The sequence below is a fragment of the Rhopalosiphum padi genome, chromosome 1 (genome assembly GCF_020882245.1).
Source record: "Rhopalosiphum padi isolate XX-2018 chromosome 1, ASM2088224v1, whole genome shotgun sequence".
Classification (NCBI taxonomy): Eukaryota; Metazoa; Arthropoda; class Insecta; order Hemiptera; family Aphididae; genus Rhopalosiphum; species Rhopalosiphum padi.
In genome coordinates this window covers 80445139-80471811 of record NC_083597.1, presented here as the reverse complement: position 1 = coordinate 80471811, position 26673 = coordinate 80445139, and the positions used below count along the sequence as shown (strand labels likewise).

The 26673-nt window shown below is 28.4% G+C and overlaps 1 protein-coding gene across 3 annotated transcripts in view; it reads left to right on the top strand.

Annotated features, from left to right (window-relative positions):
• Positions 1-26673, top strand: part of LOC132918123 (neuroligin-4, Y-linked-like) — a 384793-nt gene that overhangs the window by 63051 nt on the left and 295069 nt on the right. For 2 of the 3 annotated variants that reach the window (XM_060979226.1, XM_060979227.1), the window contains one exon: positions 5841-5986. The exons of the other annotated variant lie outside the window; for it this stretch is intronic. The gene's annotated coding sequence lies outside the window, so the exon portion shown is untranslated. The remainder of the gene's footprint in view (positions 1-5840; positions 5987-26673) is intronic. 3 annotated transcript variants of the gene reach the window in all.

The following is a 26673-nucleotide window of genomic DNA, read 5'->3' as shown; positions in this document are numbered from 1 at the left end:
AATTTTAAACAGTGTTCACTTATCAGTTTTATTGTCTAATTATTCGTTTAAATTTTAAAATGATTTATAATATCGCCACCTTATTATAATTCTACATAGCGTGATTTATTATAATTTATTAAAGACTTTATATTGATCCAATTTACTTACCCAACCATTAATAGGGAATTTATAAAGTTTAATTAAACCCAAATTATTAAGTACTATTCATGAATATTGATTACAATTTGGTTGACAATAATATTATCTTCTTAGAATGTAAAAAATGTAAATTTACTTAGTTAAATTAAAATTAAGTAACATTTCATACTTAGTTTTACTAAAATGTTTTTTTTGTTATTTATATATTTATGCTTAAAATGATATTAAAACAAGTAACATGAGTAATACTAAAGTAATAAGTAATCGACTTTATTTAAATTAATCTTAATAAATAATATTTGCAAAAGGTTTCCGACCTTTCTTTATATAGATTATAATATACGTATTATATTCACATAAAATTAACATTTTTACTCTACCCAAATTTTAAATGAGTTCTTAGGAGTTTGTTTTGAGTTAAATATTAAACAAATTATACATTTAACAAGGAAAGAAAGAAGATCAGTATCTCTTTGTGTCGACGAACAATTGACCATCGTTAATTTGGTTCCTATTTTCGTACAAAAAAATACGGTATTTTGAGATTTTATAATGAGAATCTATTCTTTTCCGTACAACCGTTTACAGTTTTCCGACTTATCCTTGAGTCTTCTTATCGTATTTGCACACAACCATTCCAGACGATTTTGGTGAAAAATAAAAATCTGATTGAAATTCTTTACAAAAACCTTATACATAAAAAAAAAAAAAATTAAAGAAATAATCCGAAAAATTCCAGACAACCCCTCCACCAACTGTCCCTTAATACCATACACATACAAACACACCAGTAGTCGACCATGAAAAACCGTAAACTAGCATCATCGTTTTGTCATCCGTCGCGTGGTGTTTCTGCATGATTGAAACCCAATGAGAGATGAGGTGTTTGATCCATAACACGAAAAGCGGATATATGGTTCCTGGATATAAGTGAGCGAAGAGATGGTAGGTAGTAGAGTGAAAGGATGCGCTTACGATTGTGTCTTTAATGGAGTCCTCTTTGTTTGCCTTCCACATCATCTATGACCCCTTATAACTACCCTCCTCTTGTCCCGGATAACCATATTCTTACCACCGATGCAACACCCGCCTCGCACCCACCCAAAAACTCAGCCATATCACCCATAGTCCATATTCACCCGGCACATCCGTACACAGTCAATGCGTGCTGTATCCATTGTATCCAGCGGAGGATGATTAAGCTACCCCTTTTCCTATTCTATAACCAGGTCGTCCCTTTTAGATCGTCAACTGCAGACGTTCGTTAAGGGTCATTAAGGATTATACCGGCGGCGGTAGAATTTCAGAGGTGGCAACGACGGTGGTGTATATAAGCTCACAATCGAGAATTTTGACGGTCGCAATCTCGGCATTCCCGCGAGCGTCCCACGGCTACGGCCCATCATCCAAATCACGACAATGACCCATCCCATCCACCGGTGGGGAGGAAAGTATACAGAGTAAATTATTAATGATGTATCGAATACAATGAAATCGGGGAACATCATTAGACCCTCCCCTTACGCCCATCCTTTCCCCTGACGCCTCCACCGATGAAGGAAATCAGTGTCATCAATATAGACTTAGTGACTAAAAAAAAAACTTAGTGAATCGAGCACATGAGTTATTCGTTTTATTTCATTTAATTCTTTTCCTCTTGTTTTTTTTTTTTTTTTGTTTGTTTGTTAAATGAACTGCCAAATTTATGAAAGCGCAACAGTGTCAATTGGCACACAAAACTAGGGTGTATAATATTCTGTTGAACGGCTAGTTAATTCAATGTTTAAAAACTATCATTTTTGAAACGATATGTTAATTTATCGAATAAAATTATCTTCACGTTAATAAATTATATTCATTAGCCTTTTATTATCATTATTTTTTCCTTTGATTGTATTTTAAATAGTACTGTTTAATCAATTGCATAATTATTCATTTCCGTGTGTCAAATAAATCATAGATTATTTTATATTATTTGCTTAAGTATTATAAAATATGAATGTTGATTTACCACTAAATTGAATGATTTATTTTGTGTTGTGCAATATAAATTATAGTTTCTATTTATTTGAAATATGTATTCATCACCATCCATAATATCTGTTCTTTGCACGATTTCAAAATATTGATTTAATTTAATATATCTAACATTTGACTAAACATATTATTGCGTTTGATATAGTTCCATGGAATTGTAATTAAATCCGTAATAAAAATTATATTCAAATACATTGTGTAAGTCGCATGTTCAAAAATTAAACCATATTTTTAAAATTGCATCACAATAATTTAATATAAAGGTATGCTCCATATATTTTAATAAATATAACTCATATAATATAAACACATATTTGATCAATATCTGTTTAAGTGTATTATTCAGAACCTTTAAAATAAGATTGCATATCATTATTAGTCATATCATTATATATTTATATTGTACATATTCTGATAATAAATGGAATTCATGTTGTTGGGTTATGAATATCCCGCTGTCTTTATTTGAACATCCAGAATACTTTATTTAAATTTGTCAACCACATTTTATTGGTTATATTAGATATTTGAAATACTAAGTGTTGTGTGGTAACTGACAGATGACACTAACAGAAATCAAATATATATTTTTTAATCTTTAACTGGGTACGCACTTTATATAATGAAACCTTTAAATCCTTTATATTAAACAAAATAGATATATACATTGAGTTACTGTAGAAGGGAATCATTGTTATTAATTCAGATTTTGTAAACAAAGTTTGTTTTGGCTTTATTTTTCTACCATAAGCATTACATAAATTATGTATAAGATCATTGGATATTGTAATATATAAATACTATTATAGATATATATATAGATATATAGATATAATTCACATACATAAGATATGTTTAAGTGAATTCAATTATTTAATTATATAAAAACCTTTAAGTTCAACATGATATATTTATTCATAATAAGGAAAACATTTACCTATTAAATCTATATCTATAATTGAATTGTTTAATGTCTTAACTAAAATATATAATTTTTCGTCTCCATTTGAGTAACATTGATGTATGATTTATTAACTATTCCTTGTTGCAATGTTCGTTGTACGACGATAATAATCATTGCAATGCACCAATGCATATATATAGATGGGATTAATGGATTATATTCTGCTGAAACGTATATATAATTAACAGTTAGGGTTTTGATTTCCTAAGCTCTATAATATAAGATGAAAATATTATTTTGATATTTTTGAGCAGAAATGATTATTTTTTCGTTATTTTTCCTTCTTATCAGTTAATTTTTTTCAGTTGAAAGGTTTTCAGTTATTTATCAACACAAACAAGCGGTGCGTGGTGGTAAACACTTTTAGTTATTTAGTTATTTCCAAATCGTGGAATTAAATTTGTTTCTACATCAAACGAGTTATAAATAAACATTTATGACTCTGACAATAATATTACGCGTCGTATAAATATGGCGTCCGACGAAAAACGATTTTGTGCGGCTGCTGATAGTATGTACCTATGTTTAGTAATATTACGTATGCGTTTATTTAACACGTTTTCCGAACGAAATTAGTTAGGTTAGAGGTTAACCATCGTTTCACTTGTGGTCCACCAACAGTTTACATTGTAATATCCTAAACACATAATATTTGACATATATTATATAATTGTGAAGGCACGTAATTTAACACGGTTCACCTATTTCATTAAATAAAAATGTGTATAGTGTTTTGGTTTTATAAATTGTATTCCAATGTAAAAATTGTGCTCACATTTTTTATCAAAATTTTATCAAAATCGCTTAAGAAATATTTAAAAAAAAATTGAAAAAAAATTATGAATTTAAAAATTATTTTATTTTATACAATTTATTTAAAATAATTATAAAATCGTTATGGTTTTTAGTAGGTGTTATTTATTCTATAGATTCTTAAGTTAAAGTTATTGTTATTTCCTAAACAATAGGTTTGCCTTTTTAAAAAATTTAAATCTATTAAAAATATAATCAAAAACATTAAAAACCTAATTTTTATATTATACTTAACCCCTATATGGTACTTAAAAACTAAATTTTTACAATTATAGTTAAGTACTTAAAATTAAAACTTACAGTACCTATTTATTGTATTTAATATGAATAGTGAATACACTAATGAATGATCACAATTTATCTCTCACTAAAATTTAATCAGAACACTATGCATTTACCAAAACTGATAAAATCAGTGCTTTAGATAAACTATTAACCATTCTAGTCCAATATTATTTACCCTAATGCGGCGCTCAATAGAAATTTGTGAAGTACTGATAATAGTATTGTAATAGGGTGGTCTGTTTAGTCATTAAGATTAATCGCCAAAACATGATTTTCCAAACATATTATATCATTGAATTATGACGTACTTGCTAAACGTTTAAAAATATATTTCACACAATTAATGGATAATTTATCTTGTTATTTTATTTTACATAATATAGTGTATTGATCATAATTGAAATTCTTTTAATCTATATAATTTTGTATGTATATAAATATATATATATAGAATATTATAATATGTGTTTGTTTATTTTTAGATACATACAAAATATAATAACACTTATGATGATTATTTTAATTTAATGTTTTTTATATTACATTTATGGTTGAATCGAAAAAATATTAAGTATATTGCGTATATTTTAATGGAATTTGATTATAATATATTGCTATTAAGCACGGGTACAAAAATATTATGCAAGTATTATACAATATTCATTATATTATATTATCTATAGGCATATTGTATGTATATAAAGGTGAAAATTAACTCTTATTTTTAAACACGACCCAAATCATGGCGAACATTTGGGTTTTAAATAATTAATCACGATTAAAGTATAGGAATTATTTTGTTTTAATTCAAAAAAAAAGATTAAATCTTATATTAATTTGTCACGATAAATCGAATTAGAATTAATGGTGTTTTTTCTTCTTTGTTTTTTTAAATATTCACGGTGCAAAGTTTAATAATTGTTTTTAACTTTCGGAAATTGTGCAGCGTTTGAAAAAAAAATCGTTATAAAAATATATATCTATAGCTGTCAAACTATATTATAATATATACCACGCACAGCGTTTAGGTAGATCAACCACAATGGTCAATTTATTCGATATATTATATAGGAAGTTAACTATAAAAACATCCACCTATTAAACTACAATAATTATCAAATAACACTTATATTTACAGTCTGATTTTTTTCAGATACTACTTTTTTCATTTACTTTATTGTAAGTAATCTCTTACATATTATTATATTATATCTCTTACACTATTTCTAAAACACAAAAATATAATAATATCATAGATTGTTTATACATTTATAATACAAAAATACAAATATTATATGATTACATAATGTTATATAATACAATTATAACTATATGTATTGGTTATAAATGATTTTATAGCTAACAAAAACTATTGTTGTGTATTATTCCGGTCAATAAGTTGGTTTTTGGTAATCGTTAGGGAGAGAAAAACGTATAATATATAATTTACCTAAAGTTATTAAAATATAATGTATCTATTGTATATTATTAAAATATATTAACATGTATAAAGTATGCATGCCATCTGGTTTAGCTTGTTTTCATTATTATTACTATTTAAATAATAACATTATTGTAATCGAACGGTGTTTTATTCCAGCCTGAGCAATCGATACGTCTTATCCTTTCCGGCCTTTGCCGCGGCGGTCGTGCAGTTGTTCCGGTCAAACGCTTCGTGTCGCAGACCCTACTCCATCCATATATAGTATTATATATACTACATCGTATCCGCGTTTATTTCTGACAGTGAGTTCGATTTATATTCATATGAACTAATTGATTAGTATACGGTTTTTAAGGTGTATGCATGTATACCTAAATATAAATAAATTGCAAATAACACAATATTTAATAATATTTGTGGAAAATTCTGTGAAAACGAATAAATAAATGTGAACAAGTGACATAACGTATTTTTTCAATTCGTTAATATTAGATTTAACTGCGTATTATATCGATGTAAGGTATCTGAATTTCATCATGTGCTTAAAATATTTCACAAACATAATCGTTCATGAACATATTATATGAAACGTTTATTGTTATTAGAAGTAAAGATTTCCACTTGCCGAAATACAACTTTTTTGTCGTTGTACGCGTTACCATTATTACTATTATAAGAAGAAATTATAAATTCTTCACAAAAATATGAGAATCTTCCAAATTTTGTGTGAAAAAAATGAGAGGAAGAAGATCACAGAATACCGATAATTCCCTACATTTTTGTCATAAGAAACTTGGAAGACCCTATATTATAATATTTAAGTAGTATGTTGTGGCTTCAGAAGTTAATGCGCGAGATGTGTTTTTGTTTTCAGTGTTTTGTTTTGTTTTTTTTTATTATTATTAAAAACAAATTCGAGTTTGGCAAACTAACACAATAGTTTTTGTCCATCTGTTCACCTTGGAACCGTAAACAGCGTCAACTTTTTGAACGAAATATAATTCGTTGCATTCGGAATCACTTGTGTCATCGTTGAAGTGTATGATTTGTCCATACAAGCGTATATTATTATAGTGAAATCAGTACTACTGCTCGCCTATATATAATGATGGCCACTGCCCAACGTTAATAGAAATGTAATGTTCTATAACGCATGGTTTCGACGATTTGTGTCTACTAAATTCGTATTAATTCTGTCCGCATAATATATATAATATTTATAAATTATATGATATGTATAATATATTATATAATAATATTTAGTATTTGCAAAATTTTTCAAAGCTGATTTTTCTTAAAAATTTAGATTTATAGTGTTTAATAAGTAAAAAAAAATATATAATAAAAGTTAGCATACAATTTGTATTGCATTTGAAAATTGTATATAATATCTACTTTATGTTATTGATAAATTCAATTTTACCGAAATCAATGTCCTGTATAAAGCACAAAAATAATATTTTTGTCCAACGAGATTGTATTAAATATAATAATAGCTAAAATGAACTTTAAAAAATGTGAGTAGTATCGACAAAGTTGCTATGCTGCTTATTTTAAATTAATTATTCACATTCGATGTGTTGTTTATAATCTGAGCAATAGTTAAATATAATGTATCTACGTCGGTGTGTATATTTTTTTTTCATTAAATTTATAGAAAAAAAATTGTGTGGTTTTTATCGTACATTTTTAAATAAATTGTACATAAATGATAAATCAAGAAATTGTTTCTATAAAAATTTAAATTTATAATTGTGTTTTGTTGATATATATATATACGATACGGCCTTACGATATTGTTTGTAATATTCTTGATATTTTAGGTTCTGAATGAAGGGATGAATGTTTTGGTATTATACTTTTACACACCACGACCCGTCGAAAATCCGTTCTCCAGCCCATCCTCTTGTAAAACCTTGTCATAGTAGAACTAGTTTCGACTACAAAGTATTGCATGGCAATATGTTAAATCCTTATTTTTTCTTCTATTTCGACCGACTATGCAATAGTCACTTTTTGAAGCTGGGAAAAATGGTTCATTGGTCAATTTTGAGGGTGTTTTCTAATAAAAAATTTGATTTAGTTGGTACTTTTAGTTTTTTTTTTCTTTGTCCGTCGTCAAAATTTAATTTAATTTGTTTTAAATTCAAAAATTAACGACTGTAAGGATATAAAATTTTAACTTAATATTTATAGTAACATTTTAGTACATGATATATTTAATAAATATTGTAAATATTCAACTTTTTTTAATTTATAAATTATAACATTTTTGTTTACGAGTAAATATTCTTATAAATGCGTATTGCAAGGTCCCTCAAAAATTATTTTTACAATGATTAAAAAATATAAGTATAAACATAAATGTTTAATTTTAATATCTAAACTTGAAAATGTAATACAAGATTTTTCATAAGTTTTTTTTTTATTGGAATTAAAAAAAAAGTTAAATAGTTTTGTACATAATTAAATATTATCCTGAATATTGGTAGATAGACCTAAACAGCAAGAATATAAAAGAATATCTTTTGTTTTACTTTTATTATTACTAATAGTAGTGTAAGTAAATTATAATATATCATTAGAAATAGAAACTGGTACACCATTTCCGCTCAGAATATTTATTTATAATATGCAATGATTTATAACTGAATTCAAATTTCACAATTCCATCACCAACTCTATGACGAATTACACTTTATAGTTGACTCCTACTATTTATCAAATCAACTTCCCTTGTTATTTTAAATGTTATATTATATCTAGATTTTAGTATTCTATCTATTTATTATATTATACAATAATGTATGAAGATGATAAAAAAAAGAAAATATATAAACACTGGGCTTCTTGCAAAAATTTTTCTAAACTTAAAAATCTAAAGTATCAACTTTTTAGCGTCGTTGAAAATGTCATGTTGCAATATTGTACATTAATAGATGTTATGTTTTTTTGTTATTGATTAACATAAACTACCTATACATGTTTATTTATGATTACAATTCAATTTTACTCGTTCGTTCCGCTGTTCATAATTTAGTATTTGTTTATGCACGACTATTGTACGCATACCTTATACCTTTTGATAATCATACGCCTCATTGACTTGAGTTTCAATCCTGTTCAGTAAATGTACACGCCATCACTTGTCTTGTACAGGAACAATAACGATGACGATGATAATAATGATGATGATAATAATAATAATCATAATATTAATAATGTAGTAAGTGGTTCGTTTTTGTCCACGTTTTAAAAATTATATAATATTTTAGTTTTCTATTTGTTATCTTGTGTGGTGAATATATGTTTTTGATATTATAATAGAATAATGGATTCGTGTGGCTTTTAAAAACCGTTCATCGGAGGACACTTGTTCTAAATCTGCCTAGCCAACATTAAACTTTATAACCTATATACATAGGTCACGGTGATACGTATATATACATTATAATACATAATATACAATATACATACTGTCGTATCTACATAAGATTGTAGGGTGCACCACAGTAGCAGTATGTGCGTGGGGTGAGTAAACGCACTTCAAACAATGGGCTGCAACTATAGAGGCGCATTCCTCTCCGCGTCTAGTGCCTTGACAAAATCACGTAGACATTTCGACTCCTATACAGTAGTTATAATAATGTCTGTGTACATAACACCGACGGGTTTTATGTTGTATATATATAAATATAACGTTCGCTGTTTCGCCTTTTATTGTGTATTCCGTCGGCGTAGCCATGTATAGTGGCATTATATAATATACTGGTAGTGGTATAGTACGTACAGCACGGTTGTTGTGTAGTTGTAGCAGTGGTAGTGAGCGTAGACACGCAGAGCTTGATTTATATAATTTGAGACACCCCAAAACGAAAAAATAAAACCTTCAGGAATTTCTCTAGTTTATGTACGAAAATGCGAAACACATGACATATACACTATATTATAATTGTTACGTATAACTACGTTAAGTTTCATATAAAACAATTTTTATATTTTCTAATTATAATTATGGCAGTCATATAATACTCCTATCATATCAATGTCAACCGAATTTGTACACAATAACACATCAAGTAGAAAAATATTTGTATAGCCATCGTAGATTTTACATTTTTAAAGTATTTAGTTACAACAAATTAAGCATGTTCATAATATAAAAATATAAAATACATTATGTTTAAAATATATCGTTGTAAATATTAGTATTATTAAATGCTAATTGTCTACGTAATAACAGTGATGGGATTTTTTTTATCTATGGACTTTTATGAAGTTGTAACACAAACATTCATAAACTTATCACAAGTGGATCGTAGAAAATAATATTATTTCTACATAGGTCATATACCGATGCGATGGCTTAATTCAAAAATGTTGTAAGTACATTTTTTGGAAAAAATTATTTTAATTTATAACACGGAAATACTAGAAAATAATTTTATGTTTGCGAATATGTGGTAAGTGATATAGCACATATTTAAGTCAATAGAGTTTTTACTTTTTATTAACCCATTAAGTACATTATGCTATAATATGACGTAAATTATTTATTTATTACCAAACACGTTCTTAATAACTAACATATACATTTTTTTCATAACCACGCCAAGTATATCTATAAGTCGTAACGATTATGAGGACGATAGACTTAAGGGTACTAGTCACTTGATGTTGGCACAACACAAGACTTCAGCTTATGAAGAAAACGCGTTTGAACAAAAACACAAAAAAAGCTACGAGTATCAAGTCATTAATTCTGTATAATATAAACGAATCATCGCACCGGTCTGCAATGTACTACCGAGGCCAACGAACTCGCATTAAAATTATGTAGGTTATAAAATAATATTTACATAACCCACTATCATCGCGTAATAATTATATATACAATACTAAGTTATAAGTGACATGGCAGAGTAGGCAGGAAAAATTCTGTATACAAATATAATTTCTCCTTCTCTTCGTCCTTCGCCATCGTCGATCCACCGACACACCACCAGTCGCACCTAGATAAATTAATTGAGGGTTGACCGGCGGCGGCATTCTTATACATAGAGATGCGACTTAGCGCTGTAGGGGAGGGAGCGGTGGTAGTACGAAGAATTATCGCTTTGTTTTTGCGTGTCATCGCATCGGTAAAGTGAACGTCCATTAAGCGGGTTTAGAGCCCGTTTCACAGCTCCCGCAGGACGATACGGAACCCCGGTGGTGGCGGTGGTCCTTGTAGTGTGGGCAAACCGAAGTGAGGGGATATAATTTATTAGTACCTTCTATACAGCCTCTCCTTGCATCTCTTCTCCCACCATCTACCCCCACCCTTGTTTTGGACTAACGGGTGTTTTCTCCCGCCTTAACCGTCTCTATTCCCACCCCCTGCTACCACCGCCAACGACGCTGCGCCGCCACCACACCGTCAAAACTTCCATCTCTCCCGCGCCTTCACCGGTCGTTGTTCCGTTGTAGCATTATCTCCCACGCTCCGGTCTATATAGTCAGCCGATCGAGTGTCCGACCGGCGGCTGTTATTCGTGGGATTCCCATGTATAATACCGTATGTTATTCTAATATTATACTTACCTATATTTGTAAACAATACACTGTTGTTACGTTTATTATCATCGTTGTATTCGTAATGCTATTCGATTTAAATAAATTCGGTTTTCGTAATTGTTTACAGCGTTTTCATATCGATTTTTTCCCCTTATTGTTTGCGTTTTTACAGTATTGTTATAATGTATATTTAATATCCAATTTAGCTTAACACAAGTTCGTTACATTGAGCTATTAACTACTCTGCACTTATATCGTCGATATGATCAACGTGTCGCATATTTACGTCATGTAGGTACTGGACAATACGAATACTGCAAACACGTGCGCATGTTCAGTGTAAGGCATAATCGACAATCGTATTGCCCTGCCCGAACTAGGAAACATTTTACGATAAGAACAGTTTCGCAATGTTAACCGTGTGCACGTTGGGTTTAAGATCGGAATATGTATGTATATATTTGTATGTGTATTATAGATGTACATAAACCCGATGTTTCGCGGTTCGCTGAACAAACGCCGCGAGATTGGTGGTCGTTAGCTGTCTTAAAACCGTTACGCAAGAGATATATAGACGGCGGAGATGCGTCGTATTTTTTTGTTTTTTTTTTCCGTAGAAATAAGGTCACTTACATAGTATTTCGTGTTTTTTTTTCGCTCCATCGCCACGCCGCAGAGAGGACCGAAAGGTTTACGTTTTATGTGCAGACCTTCGGACCTTTCGGAGACAAAGAACATATAAATTGACAACTTTTATGGTGTACAAGTTTATTCAGTAAATGTAGTTTGCCGGTGTTTGCAATCGATTGTTTTTTGATTTAGAAAAGCGCTATTGTAATGGAATAAAATGAGCGGTAAACCTTTATTTGTCGTTCGATTAGGCCAAGCGGTGGGTATAGTCATGGTTTACATAATTATTCGTGTCGAGAGTCTGGAATATTTTGAGTATTGTGATTTTGTAATACTCAACTTTAACACGGCGTTAATTGAATATAAATGTTTGTATATTTTGGTATAGACTTATGTACTTTTAACATGTAGTCGATGGGATCAATACGACTGTCTATATAAAATAATAAAATGCTACCTAGAACTCAATATATGATGAATATTTAAGAATATTTCTAGTAAGTAAAACCATTTGCATAGAAACAAATATTTGAAAACTCACAATCCTAAGACACGTTCTTCAGCTACTTTTCCTACTATTGAAGCTATTCGTCTTAATTTGGTATTATTTTTAAGTTGTCTGCAGAGTTCTCACTATTTAAAATAATATTTTAATGTAGTTGTTAATCATCGATATGACTTAAGACTATTTTGTTTCAAGAATATCAATACACTATATTATAAATATTTATAATATGTATATTATTTTTTTATCAGTAGAAATTGCAGTTTGTCTACTAAGATGAGATAATTTCAGGGAGATGGAAAATCGATTATAATAATAATCTCACCTATTTTTAAAGATTTTCTCGAATTCTGCCAGATGATTTCAGAAAATTACCTTTTTGTACAATAATCTGTGTTAAATTCCCAATAAAAATCTAGAAGTGCGTTTTCCAACCTAATCTCTTTAACCGACGTGTGTTATGTGATGAAATAAAAAAAAATCGTAAACATCGTCATAAAACCAAAAGATCAATTTTAGGTCCAAAACTGTAATTCGCACGGATTTTGGACGAAAGTTAAAAAGACAAAAATCAATGCCACGTTAAAACGCTGTTTTTCTGCATCCTTCGAGTTCAAGTTATTATGAAGCATACAAGATCAGAAAATTTTTTATTGACATTGCGCGGCATTTCTAGTAGATCATGATGGATGCATCACTGTCTCTCTCTCCCTCTTTCACCCCTTCTCATTCATCCATTCGTTCCGTATTTTTATTATATACGTATGATCACTGAACGTACGTCCTGTATGCCAGAATACACACACAGTCATATATATATATATATATATATATAATATGATATATTAACACTCACGGTAAATAATCTCAATTTCGTTTTGTTGCCAGTAATAACGCGTTCTATATAATGGGTCATTGCGTGCTTCATTAATTTTACGAGCCGACGGGGTCAGTTCGAAGACGACGGCCGGTTTTACTGCAACCTCCGCCGCCGCGTTATGCCACCGACCCGTTAACGTCTGTATATATATATAAATACGTGTACTTGCTGTCGTTATTACACACTCTAGTTTTCCACCCCCAAAAGACCGTATTTTTGCCGCCAATTGTCCACATTATATATAATATGGAGCAACAACGATAACACGAATTATTTCAATATTAATATTTAATAATTTATCAAATCACTGTGCGGACACCGCGCTGTAGTGCTTAGAGCGTTTTCGTTTTAGACGGATATTATCGGTGTACGCCTCATTATTATGTGTTACTATAACTTTATTATGTACGGTCGACACTAATTATGGCGGGGCGAATGAAAATTAAAAGGAAAAAAAATAATATGAATTCGCTCGACAAGTGACGAGAATTTCTCGGTGACGCGAGGTGGTGAGTGAGAGCATATAATGCATTAAGATATGCGCGCGTGGCGATGTGCGCAGACACGGATACCGGAGAGCGTGTATATGTATATTCGCGACGTGCTTGTTTGCTGTGCGATCCCGACGCATCCCCTTCTGTCAAGTGTTCTTTCGATGGGGTCGGTGGTCGGTTCTCATTTCGTGCTCATTAAACACGCGAGCGAGGGAGGAAAAAATACGTACTTTGGATTACCTAACGTCCTCGTGTATATATCACGTATATATATATATATATATATATATACGTATATCCGTACAATATATTTGTATACGCTCGTCGCACACACGCATGCGCATATTATACGTACACACATACAATATTATGTAAGATGAATACGTGCATGTTCGTTGTTTGGGCTTTTGGCTTTCATTATGTACACCTAGCTACGTCCTTTCTCGCCGGGGAAAATAGTAAAAACAAAAATTGATGATTTACGTACACGCCCCGGCGAGTACGATAATGAAAACGACGATGAGTGATGACGGCGTCGGCGGCGGCGCAATGGTTGCACTGTGTGCTATTATAATATACACATTACGTGCGTTAATATAGATGTACTATATAATACCTACTGCGACCGCGGTGACTACGGCTTACTGGTGTGCATTGAAACAGCGCGACTCTTTGGCCTCTTCTAATCGTCGTCGCATACGAAAATAATAATAATAATAACAATAATAATAATATATACGTACATCATACAGCAGCTATATGCCGTCATTTTCGATTTCATTGTGTTTGCACACAATATGTTTTCCATATTTTTTTTTCCATTTTTTATCTTTATGGTCCCGCTCATTAGTACATATTATTATTATAATGACGTGTATTTGCATATAAGTACGAATAATAGATAGAATACATACATGTCTTGTAAAATATTTAATGTTCTATCCATCGTGGCAGGACCACCATGCACATATTTTGCTGAAGTATTCAAAACGGTTTATAATTCTATTATAACGTTTAAGTATATTTAGTTGTAATTTTTTCTGTAATACATTAATAAATTCGAAAAATATTTCTATCGACAAAAAATACTTAATGTATGATTTTGCACGCTTGTATGTGAATAAAATATTTACAATTCACAAATAATTTACATATATATTTTTTTTACTTGCTCATACAAATTTAAAAATGAAAGGTAAACATATAATAATATTTACGTTGTTAAACAATCTTGATCTGAATAATTAAAATCTGCAAACTCAATAACAATAATTCAGAAATCAAAATGCAGTGGAATGGCTCGGTGGCTGTAATATAGTATCATAATAATAGTACATTTTGACAAAACTATAAATTATTTATTAATGTGCTAAGGATTGAGAAAATCCCTTAACCAACCGCATATATTAAACTAACAAGGGATTGCCAGGAATGTTGTTAATCGTTATTTAGAGATTAACGGGTTCGAATGTGGTTGTAATTATTTATAACTAATTTTCTTGTGACCGGTTTTCTGTTCTTATTGTATTTAATGTTATTATATATTTAGGTATAATTGTATATACTGTATACCGAGTGATTAGTGGTATGCCTTTATGCGATGTTGATTCATAGAATGGTGATTTATTTAATTGTAGAATCTATCTAATAACATAATTTAGAACAGCTAGGTATTAGCTGTAAAACTGGGTAGCTATAGATTCCCTTAAATATATTATATTTATTTGATATTGAGCGTGATCGTCAATAAACACTCGAGGACAATAGATTCATAATATTTTAATTCATTGTTGATAACAATTTAAACATTTTGAAGTAATTTAAAAAAATATTGTTTGACCCTGTGAAACAGGGTAGGTTAGTTATGACTTATGACTTATGACTTTCTGCGTATATATTATTTTTAAATAAATAAATCATTTTTATACAATTATTAAATATTATTTTTGATTGATGTTATATTATTGAATTGTAGGGTAATAACTATCGAAAATAGCGTTCATTGTATTTTGGATAACGTAATTACTACGTGCTATAAATTATAATATTGTGTTAAGGTAAACTACATTATTAAAGGGTTAACAGTAGTGTGATAGAATTAATGTTAATTACTATTTGAAATATAAAAATTAAAATTTGATAAGTCAAGTTATATTTGACCGTACACAGCAATATATGTCAGAAATAATGATAATTTACACAATTTAAATATTTGAAATATAATAATAATTACAACATGTGTTAGAATTTTTTTTCAAATTAATAAAATATTTCCCTTAATAATTGATGAGTTGTATACCTATAGATTTATGGTTTATATATTGATGGAAACCTCTATAAGGTATTACCTCTATAGGTATTAATACTATAATAAATATTCGTAGTATCTATCATGTTACGATCAAGATGTTCGAATAGATTATAAAATCGCGGAAAGGAATAATAATAATAAGTATTTGGTCGATATCACGGAATAGGTAGTTAAAATAACGAGTAGGTCCTACGTCAGTCTGTGTATAAGACCCTACTCTGGCCACACCACGATCCTTTATGTACGGACTCGTAATACCATGTTTGTGTGTGCGTGTGTACTGTGTATATCCGACTAGACGAGTGTCGGAAGTGCGTAACGTATAGTGGATTAACGAATACCGAACCATTGGTTCGAAAGAAATGCATTACATTCGCTTTGTAAGTTACAAAAACTATATATCATAATAATAATAATAATAATAATGCAATTGTATGGGACATACAGAGGTATATCTTAACGACTGTCGAATGTAACTGAAAATTTTGTATAAAATCGCATAATACATATTAATAAAGTATGTTTGAGTATACGGTTATTGCGTACTTTTTAGACAAATTACACGTAAATAAAAATAAAAATTACACAATATCAACATAAACCTATGAGCAGGTGCATATTTTATTTGCAATGCACCTACAATCAGAACGCATATTATAATATATAGCTATGTCCGGAACGTACTAACCCGCTGTTAACCGTCATTAAACTTCCTATGATAATAAAAGATTATGGAAATTAAAATAGTTTTGCATATTTTAATTAAATACATTTTTTGATTTTATCAGAAAGCTTGATAACGTATGGCTCAGCGTGTACGATTATACAGGGCTATTTTTATGAAATAAAAATTTAGAAATATATTTTTACAGCTTTATCGAGCTTTATAGTTAATAACTAAGCAACAAATAATAATATTATAAATACTTATATGTAGGTAAATTTTAAATTATAGACCCAAATGTTAATTAACTGAGAATATTTAAGTGGCTAGTTAAGCGAATAACCTTAGATATTATTATAGTGATCAATTTAACCACGATTTTGTTATATTCGTAAACTCTCAGCCGTTTTATTTTTTAGTTTTGCAAATTTATAACATCTTAGAAGAACTAATATATATTATATTCGTTAAGTATATATAGTTATACTTTAGTTAAACGTTTACTGTTCATTTTCTTTTACGACTAACAAAATAAATAGTTGACAATTTTAAAATTAATGAAAATGTTGGGTAGAGCATGAAATACGTTTTTAAATATTGTAAACAAACTTCAGACCCACTACTCAATGGTAGTCACTATAGCGCTGAAATATGTATTCTATACAATATTTCTTATTGTTATCATATTTTACGTATTTTTTAACCATAGGGATATAGGGCTTGAACAGTTCTTGATAAATCTTTAATAATACCCCCAAAGAACCTTCGGAAATCGTTATCTATTGTTTTACCGATGAAATTTGTTTCGTGCCGTAAGTTTGATTCATTTGGTTTATATTGTCTCAAGCGGAACTGTCTGAAAAGTTACTTTGATTATCATTAATTAAAAACAATGGGTTAGGAGAAATTGATAATTTTATCGAACAGTGTCAGTAAAATTAAGTCAAGTATTATAAATTCCTAATGTTTATATCAAATATGTATACAATAAATATTATTAAAGTTATACAATTTTCAATGTTATAAAATATCGAGGCATTGTGGAAACTGGTAACTTACATTTGATGTAATTTCGTAAATTTAGAGCGATACCCAATGTGATATAACAATAATAATATATTCTTTATACATTTAAATAACTTATGTTATTTTTACTTCAAATGACACATAGTTTTTAACTTTTAAACATTAGTTTCGCTTATCCAAGCTAACAACTTTTGAAGAAGTAACTTTACAAAATACTTGTAGACAGCGTAATTACAAACAAAGTAAAACATTATTATTCGTCCTTTTATTATTTTGATGAAGATGTGTAGTTTATTATCTGAGTAACCTAGAATTAAAATTTCAAAGATGATTATTTGACTGTGTTAGCGAAATATCCATTGAATTAACTTTCTAAAAATCTGATTACTTTTAATTTTTACAAATTTGTTTTTTTAAGCTAAACGATAATTGTAATTTAAAATTAGTATGACATTAATTAAAAAAAAAATAATTTAATTAGGTATTTTATACATAGATGTGATATTATTGCAAACTTTAAAATATGTGTTATATTTACTGTGTTGAACAATAACAAAATACAATATTTTTTTATAATAAAAAATATATTTTACAAATATTTTAATTCCATTGACATATTATTGTAGTATTTAACCTCATTAAAAACGCAATAATATTATCTAAATCAATTAGTGTATTATATATTATTTTTATTTATTTGTGTATTTGCGTTTGAGAAATTTCACATCAGGTGATTAGTTTGAATTTTACCGTTTCTCTAAATTTACATATCTTTAACCTAACCTAACCTTTGCCAAGTGTAAAGTGCAAACACATAATGAAAGACGAACATTTTCTACATTTACAATTCCAGTATCGGAGTGATGACATGAAATAAACATAAATAATAAATATGTATATATATATTATATTCGTATAAAAAATAACAATTTATTATGGAATACAAATCTATAATTATTGTTATGAATTTTTATTTTTATTTTTGTATTTGTAAAATGTTATCTATATATAATATATATATATCAATAACTAAATGAGCGTATTGAAGAATAATTAAGTTTTTGTTGTTAAATTTTATATTTAAATTGTTACTTTTTATACTTGCAGAATTACGACGTATCGTCGGTTTCTTAGTAAATACATTATTAAATTTTTCTACGTTTAAAATAAAAGACCATGTGCGAAAGTTAAATAAAAAATAAAAAAAAAATAAAAGTTAAAGTTGTGTAACAGTTATTAGACGCTACAGACGCCAGAGATTTAAAACCAAACGAAAAACAATAGAATGAGTACAATCAAATGTAAATTATTCAGTACCATTGTTTGTTCCATTATTTACAAATTGATTGATGAAATTCTTTCGATTTCAATTATAGTTTTGTTCAAATAATATTGTATTTACACAACATAACAATGAAATCTTTCTTTTTCTAGCATATTGTGAATTCACACAAGAATGTAGTTTGTATTTACATATTATGATCATATACAAAAATGAAATAACAAAATAATAATAAAATATCGACAAGTACTATATGATTAAACTGTATACATATAGTTGTTGTCTTTAATTTACAAGACCTAGAGTTATTCTGTAAAAAAATATAAACTAATTTTACAAATATTATAAAAAGTTATAATTATATTTTGTTAACTAAACAGGTAATGTTTATTATAACTTATATAAATTAATGATTATAGTAAAATTTTAGAAAAAAAAATTAGTAAGCAATCTGCTACATAAGAGAAATATTTTTTTTACAACAATTTATTGATAGATATTTTAATTAAAATAATTATAAATATTTGAATAATGATATGTAACAATTTTTTATTTTTTTTTTTTAATTTAATATATTATAGTCCAATTATATTACCTATTATTTTGGTTACTTATTTTTCTATTTTTTTTATTGTGTCAACGTATCAACATTTTAAACAATAGCAATATTTAACCTTATAATTGTGTTTAAAATCACATTATATACCTACAATGGATTATTAAAAAAAAAAAAAAAAAAAAAAAAAAAAAAAATGTCTATGTATTATACAATTTTTAAGTTATACAAATACTTAACCTAACCTGTTTACACCTAGAAATTGGTGACTTTAAATTAAGCTCAGTTGAAATAGTATCTATTTTATAGTCAATAAAACCCCTCTAAGGATCTGTATTCTTCGGATAGTAATCAATTTCACCGTAAAATAACACCGAAATATTTATACCGATTTTTATTTTTCAAACATAATAAAATATACTATTATTCAATCCCTTCTATTAGTCGACAAAGTGCAAAGTAAACACAAATCTTTTGGCTAACAAAAAAACGAAACTCGTCCAGAACTTTTCAAAAATCCATTCTGCGAACTCAAAAACAATCTTATCAGCCAACCAGCCAACCAGCCAAGGCATATATACTGATGCTTTCAAAAGTGACAATGGTGTTGGTGTAGGAATAGCAATTACAATAGCAAAAGAAATAATATCATGTAATTTAAATCTTAGTAGCATTATTTTACAGTACTGCTGAAAAAAACATTTAAAACATCGTATACTACAAGACATCATCCTAGAAAACTAACCGAACAACTAATAAAGAAAATATTTATTTGGTCTTTCATGTTTATTTTTATTTATTGTAAATCTAGAACATTGTAAAAACATTCAATGTTTGAATTAATTAACTAGGTAATTAAATTAAAAAAAAAAAATCAATTATTTATTGTGAAATATACGAGTTGAAACTCTATAACTTTCTTAGATTTTAATGATAACAGTCACGTAATTATTTTAATAAAAACAATATAAATACGTATTTAAATTAACAGTTGTCAAAAATAACATTTTTTTTTGGTTGGTTATGGTATATTATTAAAAAAAAAAAATATTTAGCGTTACGACATAATTCATTATCGAAACAAATATATTCGATCAAACTGGCGCGAATAGCTGTCCGTCTGTGTATATTATATTAATACACTAATACCATGTCATTATTAAATCATCGGTAATGCGATATCACTTTTGTTTCCGAAAATCGCATATAAAACTCATTAGCATTAACCAAAAATTCATCAGCATATACTGCTTATACATTACATATTACGTACACGAGTACTCGCTCGTATTACACACACGTCGTGTAATGTTCCCGGCAATGTTAAGTCGATTTTCTACGGAGAAATGTATACAAGGTATAAACCGAATGAGTTTCCTTTCATGCACACCTCTATTTTTATAAATTCGTACAAATTATGAATTTTTAGTTATTTCAGATTATATATTTAGTTTTTATTTTAAAACTAACCAAACATTTCAAAACTACATTGATATAAATATTTTGGAAACGAATTTATTGAACACGTTTAAATCAAATTTAAATTCAACTGATTAATTTTTGTTTTTTTTTTTTTATTTTTGTATACTAAGGATAAACAATAATTAATTTAGATCGTACGGATTCTACGATGATTTGAAAATTATAGTAATTAATATTAATCTATTTATATTTTATGAAAGTTGTTTGAAATCTTAAAAATAATTAGTACTTGTATTAATATTACATTCATTTGATAGTTTCGTAAAACTATTTTTAAGTATATATTATTATCCTAGTATGTACATTGTAGAAATTTATAACTCAAAAACTATACCTACTCGTTCAAACTTCATCAAAACAACATAAATATTTTCATAGTTTACAGAAAAAACAGATGATTGTAACTTGACAAAAAATAAATCTGTATCAGCACAGGATGCTCTTTAAGTGATGTAAACCAATATAACTATTTGAGAATATGGTCCTAAAGGTGTACTTGAAAATTCCAAACATCAGAGTTTCAATAAATGTATTATAAAATAAAAAAATAGAGGTGATAAATCATGCTTTATATCTATAATACGGGAGTGGGTTACCATATTTTACCGTTTTTATATGTTAGCTAAACGAAAAAAAAACGACAGAAAATCGCTAATTCGGTCATCATTGTGTGTGAATAAATACTCAATATTTTTATTTTTTAGTATTTTATATATTTACGTAACATATTTTCTTAAATTTATTAAGTAAACCGGGTAATTATTTGTGGGTATACATGTTAACACGCTTGTACTATTGATCCGTGGGCAACGATATAATATTATATAATATTGTATATTGGCTAATGTAAAATAAAAAGGCCATACGACAAATCGTGACGTTTGAGTGTTCTTAGGAGTGGAGCGATATTCGTAAAATCGTTTTTATTTAGCGTAGGAAAATAATATACTATTACTATATACTATATACTATTGTGTTTATATTCGTATATCAGCCTCTACGTTCGTACCGTAATTTGGGGTGCTCACCACATTTTTTTATTCTTCGGCAGTATTTGCATGAAAATGCTTAGTCCTCTCAGTGACTATGATAAAGAATTCGGTCATGAAGAATTTTTTTTTCAATTGTACTTACACGTTCATCAGTTTAATTTATGCCATCATTGGGTTGTGTCGAGAAGGAGAAAGGAGAAGAGAGGGTTGTATCGGGAAGCATGGAATATCATAGTTATTGGGACGGCTGTTGGTAAAGATCGTGTAAATACGCGGGCATATTATATATTATTGTTATAATTATTATAAAATTCGTCGTGCAACTTACACGCTTTGAGAAATGAGACCAAAAACAAGCGATTTATTATTACTACGTAATGTATAGAGGAAAGAAAGGACGAGCAGACATTTTGATAGACATCACGATAGATCTGTGTATCGGGTATTAATACAATAATATGCATCACTACTATATGTATATGATCTTAAAAAAAACTTTCAAATTATCCTAGGTAGAAAGCAAAATATATTATCATATTTACAATTTTAATTCATTTTTAGTTATAGGAAAAGTGCATGCATACACTGAACCGAGTCGAACCTAACTAACATTTTTTTCAAAATCTGCTGATCTACCGCTTTAACCGTCGCGTGATGTAACGTGACATTCATACTATTAATGATCTGCGTTAATAGTGACTAGAATCGATAATTTTTTTCAATGCCATTTTTAAAACGTCCATGAAACGTTCTGATATTCATTGTATTTTTATAAAAAAACAACATTCATTATCACACTTGTCTTGTATGGTTTTATCCGTTATGTGCATCGTCTTCATAACAAGTACCTATATATAATATTATAATACGGACTATAGATTTTAGGATATTGCGTTCGATCAGCCTTTTTCGGGTTTCATTCAGCCGGTCAAATCACCGTTGTGTAATATAGCGAAAATCGTTCATAGACCACGGCGGGATACCGATACAGCAAACGCAAAGTTCCGGGCGGTATCGGAAACCCTCATTATTTGTCTGGATTTAATTTGACAACGAAACGGTCCTACTATAATATTCCTTTCAGCTAGTTGAACAAAATGCGCGGATGCTGCTGACACAGTAGCGCTATACATACTAATATAATATAGTAATCGGCAAGCAAATGGCCCGCAGATAAAAATACGTCACGTTAATAAAACGGCTATAGAAAAAAAAGGTTCGTTGAAAAAATAAGCAATTGTATACTAAAACGGTCAGTACATACAACAATGTTGTTCTATGTAATTTATTTTTACACTATGTAACATGTATACAAAACCATAGGATTGTATTAATTTTTTTATTCATAAAATTAGACTTTAAAAAAAAAATAATTCTATTTGGTATAAATCAATAGGTATATAATGACAATGGAATTTAAACAAAATCTTAACATCAAAAAAACCGAAAAAAATGTATCAAATATGTGGTGGGAAAAAACCGTATTTATAAATGTTTAATTAATTAACAGGACCCTAATATTAAGAATTTTTCACCCAGGAGACACAGAATTTTTTATATAATTAAATAAAATTGTGTATTAAAAAAATATGTATATTTTTTCTAGATTGTGACACAGAAAACGATTTAATTATATTGTCATAATTTATGTCAGATGGTGAATCATTGTCGATGTTTAATATAGCTGAGACATTTATGCTTATGATGATAACGATGATATTATAATTAAAAAATATTTTAACAAATTGCCGAAGTTAATTAACTTCATTAAAAGATCTCTTCACTCATTTATATATTAAAAGCCACTAAATTATATTTCAACACTTACACTTATTGTAAAAAATATATTTATTGGTTATGTAATAAAAATAAAGGAATGTCAAACAAAATTGATGAAAAAAAATTAAAAGAGTTATGAGAGAATTTAAATAATTTTAATCTGAAAAAAATATACAACCCCTCTTACCACACTACACTAAATATAATCCTTATAATTTTACTAATAATTACAATGTACAATTATTGTACACAAATTTGTCTGTATGAAAAAATATACATAATAATCTGAATGCATTGAATTTAAATTACATTATCTCATCAAAATAATTAAGTTCATAAAACTCAAATATTATCATAATTATTTATAATCTTATATTTTTTTATATATAAAGAAGTTTATATGTAGTCATTCTATCGCTACATAAGAAAATAAGATATGTTTATTATAAATTTACATCGTTTAGTTTTCTGTTTAATTTTAAAAGTCTTAATAATAATAGTTTGCTAAAAAAAATGTATACTTAAAATTGCAGTTTTCTCATTTTGTTTTATATACAGTTAAATTGAAAAAGTATCAGTTAAGTTTGTTTATATTTTGATTTTAGTAATTTTGTCGATGAAATTGTATTATGAGAAAGAGGGATGATGAGGTGTAAAAAAAAAATAATAATAATTTCAGCTCCTAAAACGATAGACGTGTAAAGGTGTAAAGGTAATGCTGCAAATTCCTAGTGAATAAATGAAATAATTATAATATCCAATGGTGCAAATGAACGATTAATCAAGAAATATTACTATTTTTCTATATTGTTTTTATAAAATTGTATTGGCATTAGATCGTGATAGAAATTATAAAAATTCGTATTGTATGTAAACAAAATAACTTATTGCATTTTTATATTAAATTTATAGAAAAAATATTATTATAATAATATAAAAGGAACGTCGTGCGTCTATCGAACAGTACTTGGTACGTAGAATCAGCCACTAGCGATTATTGCTGACATGCTGAATTTTATTATTTAGTCATAAAGTTAGCTGATTATGCGCCGATGCGTATCTGATACGTGGTCGTGTTGATACTGTATTATACGTTATCGATATTATAACCGGTATCGTCATAAATTATTAAAAAACCCCCTATTCTATGAATTATTGATCATTTTTTTCTGCTTTTCACTCGGTAATTTCTTTATGAGAAGAAAAAAATGTCCGATACACGCATTTTTCCTCTGGCTGTTTGGTGGCCTGCTGCAGCCGCGGATTAATTTTTTCCGCAGCCATTTTCTTGCTAAGGTGGATTTTTCTCTTCTTCTTCTTTCCCTTCTCTCTCTCACCCTCTCTCACACTCTCTTTCTCTCTGGAATTGGTTAGTTAGTCTCCATGAATTTTATCCTTGTGGCAATACGTTCACGATAATAATAACAACATACAGGTGTACCATCGTCGATTCAGGTAAGCGTAACGTAGGCGATGTTGTTTTATGATCTTTAATCTATACCTATACAAATAATGTATAAAGAGATCGTCCTGTAATCCACTGACGATATTATTTTTTCAAAAAACGATAGATATATTACGTTTTTACAAAACTGCGTAAAAGCGCAATGTGCAACGATCATATTCTCTTCTTTTCTGTAATATATTTGTCTAGTAGTTATTTTTCACAAGATGTCAGATATAATTATTATTCCACACTCTATAAATCATGAAAAAATCCTTAATAGAACGCGAGTTGTGCGAAAGCCAAATTATAAATCAATTAAATAATACTATTAAAATTTTTCTAACTTCAGTATAAAAAGTAATTTACTTTAAACTTATAATTAAAGAAATATCATCATTTTTATATTATACCAAATTATTTTAAAATATTTAATTAAATTTAGCTAAATCGTACAATTTGTTCATATTTATTATACTTAAGACAGTTTCATTTCATTGTATTCACATTTCACGGCATTTTTAATATATGTATGTATACAATTGTATGATGTGTAAATGGTTGTAGGAATTGGTATACATTTATATTATTATTATTATTATTGTTATATGCAATAAGGTATATCGCGTATTCATAACAATATGGTATGAGAAGACTGAGCAGAACAGACAAGCCTGTTTAGTGCTCACGACTTTCACTAACACAAACCTACCTATAAAGTCAAGTGTATTTTCAAAGGAAAAATATGAATGCCCCATGAGCACACACACACGATAAACATAGGTACGCGTTGAAATTTAAATTCACAGTGCGTAAACCGAAATGTATGTACAGCTGCAGGTACATACGTATTATACGAATGTCAGGAAAACGTTTTCGTGTGCACACAAAACTTTTTACGATGCATGATCATAATATGTGTACAGTGATTATTCATTAAACGTTGAAAGCTCGCTCGTTTTTAACGTAAATAATTTAAATATAGGAACACTTGCACAATCGAACCACAAGAGTACTGCAGTTCGTGGCCACGAATTATATTTAATATAATTTTTCTGTGTGGTTTATACCCTATGGTCTACACATTTCCGTCTAGCGATGACGTCTTACACCGTTTCTAGCCAACCAATGTTTGCGATTAATCTAACCTAACAGGATTCATTTTGGATTATGGTTTTTATTTATTAAAAACTATATCTCCGTTAAATGGTTAAAAATAATAAACACCAAAGCTTCATATTCTGTTTTGTGGGTAATTGGATATATTTCGGTATACTGAAATAGTTATGGTATAATATATTATAAGTGTATTATATTTTTATATAACTGATACAGCTACAAATTAAACTAAATTGCGATTGAAAATAATATATTATTTTATTTTTTTA